A 9,087-nucleotide genomic window follows, 5' to 3' on the forward strand; every position below is an offset into this window, starting at 1 on the left:
TTGCCCAATTCAATTCATCAATGGAGATCTGTGTGTGTGGGTGGGGTGGGGTGGGGTGGGGGGGCTTGGTTTATTAATTGAATTCTAGAGAGAGAGAGAGCTTGGTTTAATTGAATTCGAGAGAGAGAGAGAGATTAGTGGGTAACAACCGACAGGGTGATGATTTATCTCTCCCATACCCTGCAAAATGGGACCCAACATCTCTAATTATTTAGTAGACTAGATCATAGAATATTGGTTTAGATATATGTTCCCTCTTCATGTTAGATTTTGCACATGATATCTTATTAGTATTTCTAAATCAAATAAAAAATAAAAAAATAAAAAAGGGTCTTGCTTCCCTGCTCCACAGTTTATGGTTAAAACTTGGGGTTTAGTAAAAATCAAGTATATGATCTATGAAATTGGATTATTGTCGTGAGCTAACTAGCAGGTATTTAATGTGGTGGTTGATATCAGCCATCAGGTTTGCCTGTCACACAATCTATTTATATAAATGTTCGTAAAATTTAGATTTTCTAATCACTTCACCAAACTAGGAGCTAAATGATTCTAAAAGTGTGTTTTGTAAAATTGGCTTGATATAAGCCCATTTGATGCACAAGTTAGACGACCGAAAACTATTCAATTCTTTATGTACATAGATCTGATAATATATGGCAATAGATGAACGGTGTCATATATTTTGTTAGTTAATAGGGTGCTTACGACAAATTTTTAGATCACCCGGCTTATAATATCATCAATATATGAGAATATCATATAGGAATTTGTCCTCTCATTTAGAAAGATAAATTATTGATGATATCTACGTGCTACGATATCATTACAGAGCATGACCTTCACCACTACCTTTAGGTACCTTATTTGGCAGAATGGGTTGTGACCTCTCATGTTCATTTTTCTTACTGTTAGTGTTATATATATGTGTCATATATAAAAGATTTCTTTATTAATGTTTCAGTAGTTTTGTGGGTGCTTGGATTTTGGGGCCTACGTTACTATGTAGGACGTTTTTATTAAGATTATTGGTGTTGATGCAATAAAAGTTCTTAAGCAGTTTGGTAATTGCAAACCAGCTCTGCTGCTGTACATGAACTTTGGTTTGCTTCTTTTGTTGTTAGTGAGAGCACAAGTCAGAGGGAGACAACCCGAGTGTCAGAGCCTCCACTAAATGAGTAGGACCCTCACTTTGAACTGCCTTGCGTCTCTCTCTCTCTCTCTCTCTCTCTCTCTCTCTCTCTCTCTCTCTCTCTAACTCTCTCTCTCTCTCTCTCTCTCTCTCTCTCTCTCTCTCTCTCTCTCTCTAAAATAAGATGTTAAGATCTTAATCTCTAATTCCCACTATAAAAATTAAACCTTCTCTTAGGTTTGATTTTGATACTCTTGAATGAGAAATTAAGTTGGTATGCTAGCATCCTGATTTAAATCCTATGAAGATACAATTATAGCGGATTTAAAAACGTACCACTTTCAAAAAAAAAGAGTGTGTTCAATCTGCGATAACATATTAGAGTATAAAGTAATAACCCTTAGTGTTCATCTTTACCTTATACTGTTAATATGGCATCGTAGGAATGCAGGTAACTTAAAAGAAAATTTTAGATCGAGCATAAAAATAACACCAAAGGGTCTCCTATGATAAAATGAAATTCAAGATGGCCGTTGACAAGGAATAGTCTAACAAAATTGGTTACTCTCCCTAGCTACAGAAATTAGTTTCAATATGATCACAAACATTAACCTAATACTAATTAAATTTCCTCATAGTGATATAAGTGTATGTTTGTGTGTCTATGTAGTGCTCATCATTACTTTGTAGTGTTATCGTTTTATCTGTTTCTTTTATAGTTATATCTCATTTATTCTCATTATCTAGGCCAAGAATATTTCTAGCTATTTAAAGGTTAGGATGTGCTATCTTGTTTTCTTTCTAATTGCTTAGTTGTATTTTCATCCTTTCTATGTTCTATTAATTGCATTGCCAAGTTTCTGAGATGTAGATCCATTTAAATGATTGGCAAGGAAATATTCAAAAAGCTCAGTAAATATTAATTAGAGGCAACGCGTGGTGGCATGGCTATAACTAAGATAATGGAATTCCACTAAAAAAATGAGAATTATAATAACCATATGTTAGAATTAGATGGGATGTTATGAGGTGCAATCTTGCAGAGAAATTTGATAGGGTGTAGTTTTCTAAGACTTTGCAATGTGCATGTTCTTTTTAGATAGGTTATGGACCATTAGTATGCAATTTTATAAAGGAAAATGATTTAAGGACCCAAAATATGGGACCAAGGGAAGGGACATGTGAGATGTCCCCTCTTTATTGCATAATGAGTTGGTCGTGCCAACTCATGCCAACTCATTATGCAATAGGGAGGGGACACCTCACCTGTCCCCTCCCTTGGTTCCATATTTTGGGTCCCCGTAACAGCACTCTTTTATAAATAAAAAGGGGGAAAAAGATTTGATTAGAGATGATCATATCAGCCAATGGGTCAAACTCAATAAATTATTATTGGCATATAATTATATAATTTATATCGCCTCCGAGAGAAATATGGATTCTTCCTCAATAGGGAAATTTTTGTGGTCCAGAGAAATGTAAGTGTAATCAAAGTTGACATTACCTTACTCTGACACAAGTAAGATATGGAACAAATTCTATAAAGCTTTGTTGTGATGTTGATAAGTTGATATGGATGGTTAACAAGAAAATGCTTGTGACCATAACCTTATTAAACTCCTTAAGATAATTTAATGATTATTATAAATTACTTTCATTGCTCATTCATTCTTATTGGTTACCTCTGGTGATGTCGGATTTCAAGAAAAAAATTTACATCTTTATTAATATTTTTTTCAATATTTCCTCTAAACATTAGAACCGTGGAAAGTTGAGGCAAAGTATAACAAACTTTGACAAACGTACATATACAGCATGAATAGTCTGTAACTTGCTTGTTTCCTACTGCGTGTATTAGAGAAACTATCTTTCATGTAATGCTTTAACTTTTTGTTAAACGATTAAAAATATACAATAGTATGTATATGTGTATGTGATGTGCACGTTGGATCTAAGATGCAAGCCGAGGGGATAGGTTTGCTATTGTTTTTTGTTAAAGTATAGAATGTGTAGCGGAAAAATAGAAAATAAAAGCGAACAACAAAACCAAAAACCAATCAAGGAACATACAAGATTGTTATAATGGTTCAGATAACAATCCTACATCCATCTTCCATCTCACGATGGAGCTTCCTCACTATACCTCAGTAGTAAGACTTGAACTAACTCAACCTTAGAAACTAAGGATCAAAGTGTCGCCCTATTACATCAGTAGTAAGAATTTTCAAAGAACTATAGTGTTTGACTGGTGCTACACACTATCTCTAACTATATCAATATTCCATAAAGGATGAATACCATTTGAGATATGCATAATTTTTATTCGTGAGTTTGGGCCCTTAACCATCTTTTAACAGACACACTTAATTTTTTTTGTGGATTTTGAAATGTGGAGCTTTGATCATGTAGGCGTCAAAAAATGTTTACGGACATCCAAACACCTCTCAAGACAAAATAGAAGAACAATATACACGACATCATGCAGCACTGTGGCGCGGCAGGACATGGTGCCGCGGTTAAGGCGCGGCAACCCATGGTGCCGCGGCGAAAGCGCGGCAGCCCATGGTGCCGCGGCTAAGGCGCGGCAGCCTAGGGTGCCGCGGCTTAAGCGCTGCAACCTGCAGTGCCGCGGCAATTAAAGAAGGATGCTATGGCAGTTATAAGGCAGTTATTCGATGATTTTTTGGAGTCCACGTGGCGGCGTATCAGAAATAGAACGTGTGCTGACGTGGACAAGCAGTTAAACCACGAAAAAAGTGGTTAAAGGTCGTGGGAGAACGGTTTTAAGCACGATGGAACGTGCTGATAACCGTCTCTTTGGCCGCGGCAGCCTATACTGCCGCGCCATACTGCCGCGCCAATAGGCGCGGCAGTGTAGACTGCAGCGGCCAAAGAGAAAATACTCAGTCAGTTATCTTGCCCCCGTTTCAACTGTGGTGCACTGATACCCCTATAAATACCTCCCTAAGCACGAAATAAAGGGGAGGAGGATTTTTGGAGCAGAAGAGACTTGAGTCTTTGGTTATTTTGAGAAAGAAAGAGAGAATTTTCACCCTTTGACAAGCATCATTTGGTGAAGCCTAGAGATCTAAGCTCATACTTGATCTTTGGAAGAACGAATGGAATCTGCAATGGAAACAACTTTCGCTGAAAACAAACTGGCGACCACAGTGGGAGCCAGCGGCCTCGCTGCCGAGGCCGCAGTGTCGCAGCCGATTAAGATCATCGTCACCGAAGAGATCGAATATGAATTCGATCAGGCAAAATACGAGGAGTATATGTCATCCTCGTCATCAAAATCCTCCTCACCCCGCAAGTGCAGGAAGATTTCTTCTCCCAAGAAAGTTCCCGAGTCTTCAGTTCCAATGAAGACCGCAGGTAGAGATTCTTGCCAAGTCATTGCAAAAGAATCAACCTGCGACATCTCTGTTCCGAATGACCCTTCACCAGTTCAAGGGTCCTTAAACCAAGATGCTCCGGTATTGACAAAGAGAGCTCGTCAGAGACAACGTCAACGCCGCGCTCGTCAATTGGCTAAGGCCATGCAACAGACCGACGGGGTCCATTATTACACGGACCTAAAGTCGAGGAATCAAAAGATGGTTCAGTTGCCCCAAAGGCAAAATAATCACATCTCTGCACAGCTTACGACAGAGGAATGGACTCTGGTCAAAAGAGCCCGTTCTACCCTGAAGGAGCGTATACAAAGGCGTCAAGCAAAAGCTGCTCACGCTCGTGCCCTTCGTCAACAAGTGCAGGAAAACAAAAAGGAAGTGGTAGATGGAAAACCACAAAAGAACTGTAGAGTTTGGGTTCCCAAAAACGAGAACACCCAAAGAATACAGAGGAAGTCAGTCTTCAACCGCGGCAGCACAGACTGTCGCGGCTTATCATATAACCGCGGCAGTACGTACTGCCGCGGCTCATCATATAACCGCGGCAGCCCATACTGCCGCGGCCCATCAAACAACCGCGACAGTTATGGCTGCCGCGGCAAAGAGAAGGTCAATGAAGACCCCATTTCAACTCCTTCAGCATCCGTCCCAAGCCCGTCTACTGCGTCACCAGTAAAGATTCAGGACAAGCCGGACATATTAAAAGTCAAACTCACGGAATTGGATCTCCTTAGTTTGGCATTTGACAATCAGGGCAAAGCCCCAACCAAAGAACAGTCAAACCCGGCAAGTAAACCCTTAGTGGTTTCTTATACAGGGGGTCGTAAACATCCTCCTGTCAGAACTGCACAAGTCCAGAACGAGAGAATACCAGTTCATTCTCGTCTAGGACCGATGATGACACCATTCCCGCAAGGGGGTGGATTTAAAAATTCAACCTTGGATCGCTCAGAAGCGACAACAAGTCGTCCTGCGCATGTTAACAAGGTTCAGAAGAAAGAGATAGGTTGCTCAAATCGTAACAACGATGAGCTGTACTATCAGAAAAATAATTCAAGAAAAAGAGTTGTACAAGAAAACGAGTCTCACTGCTCCTGTGAGAGACTCATCAAGGCAATGCTGACGGAATGCGGATGCTCCAAGACTGATTCAACAAGAGTCTCCGTATTCCAAAGACTTTCCAATGAAGCGTCAAGACCTAAGGTGAGGCGTTTCAACAAAAAGAAACCGGTAGTTCGACAAGATGAGTTCCCCGAGGTCACTATCAACATGACCAACAAAGGGAAGCAAAAGTCGGTCAATCCCGACCCTGATTTCTCTCCAGGAGGGAGAGTTGAGCGGGGTCTTCCGCCATTGCATCGGACGATACCGCGTCCAGTGTTGGGCGAGTCAGAGAATCATTTGCGATCACGCCGGATCAACTGACTCATATACTCCAGGAAGCGTTGGCTAAACAACGCGAAGAAATTAGAGCTGAGTTCAAGACCGAGATGGAGCTGACCATGCAGCAGATGCGAGATTTGTAAGTTCAACAGCACCAACCGGAGTCGAGCCAGAGGGCGGAGTCCAGTCGGCGTAATGAAGAGGATGAGACCATCTTTGAAGATCCTCCTCCAGATAAAGACAACTCCGGAAGCGGTCCGACCAAGTCATCCACTCAACCTCCGCAGATCTACTTGAAGAAGAGCGAGGAAGAATACAAGAAGATGCATGATCTCGAGAGCAAAGTCAACGCTCTGATGACAGCCCAAGAAGTGAAGAAAACGGGCATTCCATACCCGTACCCGAGGGAGTGGGACCTGATTCCTTATCCCCAGAAATTTAATTTGATTAACTTTACTCCTTTTGATGGCAGGGGTTCACCAACTCAACACTTGATCTATTTCAAGTCACATCTCGGCGCGATATCCGGGAACGAAGCCCTGATGGTCCGGTCATTCGTAGGAACCCTCCGCGGGCCTGCCTTCGATTGGTACCGACGCCTTAAACCTGGGAGTATCACTAGCTGGGAAGATATGGAAGAACTATTTCTCACCAATTTCTTCGACGACGATACTGAGGTTTCAATTGGCACGTTGTTGGATGAGAAGCAGAAGGATGGGGAATCGGTTGACGTCTTTGTCAAAAGATTCCGGGATAAAGCGGTGAACTGCATAGATCCACTCACAGAAGAGTTCATCCTACAAACATGTCACAACAACTTGTCATTGGATGTGTTAGAGGTGATGGGGTTGTGCCCTCTAAAACTTGGAAGGAATTGAAAGTGAGGGGTGAGCAAGCTGAACGCTTTCTCAAGAGAAAGAATTTGGAGAGAGGTTTGCCACCAGCTAATAATCAGAATCAAAATCAAAAGCAGAACTTTAACCCTCGAGGCAGAGGAAGAGGGTCTGTAGCCGCTGTGGACGCACATCAGACGTCACAACAGCCACCGCAACAACCGCAACAATCATCCTTCCAGTTGGCGCCAAACCAGAATCAACAGCCTTCGAAGCAGTTTAAGAATTCTGAGCCCAGATTCCCGAAGGAATACTCTTTCAAAGATGATGAAGTTCCGGTCATCTTCAAATACTTGTTAGAGAACAACAAGATCAAGCTTCCACCGGTCACAAACCAAGAAGAAGCAACGAAGATCAATGACCCAAAGTATTGTGCTTATCACAGAAGGGTCCACCATCCTACTAAGACATGTTATGTCTTAAAGGATAAAATACAAACATTAATTGATGTTGGTATCGTGACACCAAAGCCAAAGGAGAAGAAGGTAGGCGCGAACGCGGTCTCTATTAGCTTCGGATCAGTTCCTTTGTCCTGGTTTCAAGCCGAGCCAGTATCAAAAGTAAAAATGCAAATCATCAACGATGACCCTCATGGACAGCGTCAGAAAGGGCTTGTATCTCACACAGCCCCCAATAGCGAAATCCTTTGGGTTCATCCGGATTTGCTTGAAGATGAGCAATGGACAGCATCCACGTCGAAGAAGAAGTCGAAAAGCAAGCGAAAGGAGAAGTCCTGTTATGGAGCCTCGGCAATTCCTGAAAAGAATGATGAGGAGATAGCAGCATTATTACTTTTTGATGGAGAACAGGAAGTTTTCGCTACAAGAAGTGGAAATGAATACCATTATAGGTATCCGGAAACCTCAGATCCAAATGCCAAAACTCTTACGGAGCTGGGGGTAGCCATGACTCCACCAGTAGCAACTGAAAAACCTCAAAAAGTTGTTAAGCAAAAGGAGAAAGAACCTCAACACAGAGAAGTTCAAATTCCGAAGCAGTCTCGTTTTAGTCGACCGATTGGACGAGACAAACCGGAAAGCTCAAACACTCCATATCGTTTCGACGTTATGGCTCAGCTGGCTAATATCCCAGCAAGAATTACGCTGTATGAGTTGTTGCGCCTCTCGAAAGAAACCAGAGAAGCTTTACAAGAAGCTTTGGCTGATTCCGAGGTATTCCTCACTCAGATCAAGCCAATTCCTGAAAAGCCAGAGTCATCAGTGCAGCACTGCAATCTGGCAGCCACCAAGTTTCCTTGCATCGCTTTTACAAAACAAGATATGCAAGTCAGAAATTCGAAGCATGATAGACCGTTATATTTTACTGGATATATCGGTTCGAGCATGGTTAACCGGATCCAAGTCGATCCGGGTTCCGCTGTTAGTATCATGCCACTTCGGTTGATGTACCACCTTGGAATTCCCGCCAGTCGGATCCAAGTCGATCCGGGTTCCGCTGTTAGTATCATGCCACTTCGTTTGATGTACCACCTCGGAATTCCCGCCAGCAAGTTAGCCTCCACTGGAACGGTTATCTATGGTTTCAACACAAGCGGGTCACGACCGTTGGGAAAAATCCGGGTGAAGTGTCAACTCGGAGATCTAAAGTCTGAAGTCACTTGCTATGTGATAGATGCAGAGACTTCCTATAACTTACTGTTGGGTCGCCCATGGATCCACGGTAATCTTATAGTTCCTTCCACCCTCCATCAGTGTTTGAAGTATGTCGACACTAATGAAGAGGTCAAGACGGTGGTCGCGGATAAGCAACCATTCAAGGGGTTAGAAAATTACTTTACTGACTCCCTTCTTTATGGTGCTGAGTCCGAAACTGAACCATCGGCCCATGGCACGGACAGCGGAGAAGAAGCTGATACCGAAGCCGGGCTCGATTATAGTGAAGGTCTTGTACTAAATGACATTGAACCTCTTGTAATCGATCTTGACGGTGATGAATCGTCGGACGAAAGTTGTAACTGGCAGCTTGCCGATGAAATAATAAATCATGATTTAGAGTACTCGCATTGTCTTGATGATGTAATGCAGAAATTGTACGACGACTCTAGTATACATATGCCACTTCGTTCGTCTTGTACGGCGACGAAACACCTCCAAAGCTCATCTGGAACAACTATGATCCTACCCGCAAAGGCAGGGGGTGAAAAAGAGATAATCTTTGGAAAAGGGGAATCATCCCCCACTCCAGATCATTTCTTAGATAGTAATTCGGATGAAGAAAAACCCGGGCGACACTTCTCTCGGTATAGTTCTCAAGCGAATGATTA

This window comes from Asparagus officinalis, chromosome 1 (assembly GCF_001876935.1).
Source record: "Asparagus officinalis chromosome 1, Aspof.V1, whole genome shotgun sequence".
NCBI classification, from domain to species: Eukaryota; Viridiplantae; Streptophyta; class Magnoliopsida; order Asparagales; family Asparagaceae; genus Asparagus; species Asparagus officinalis.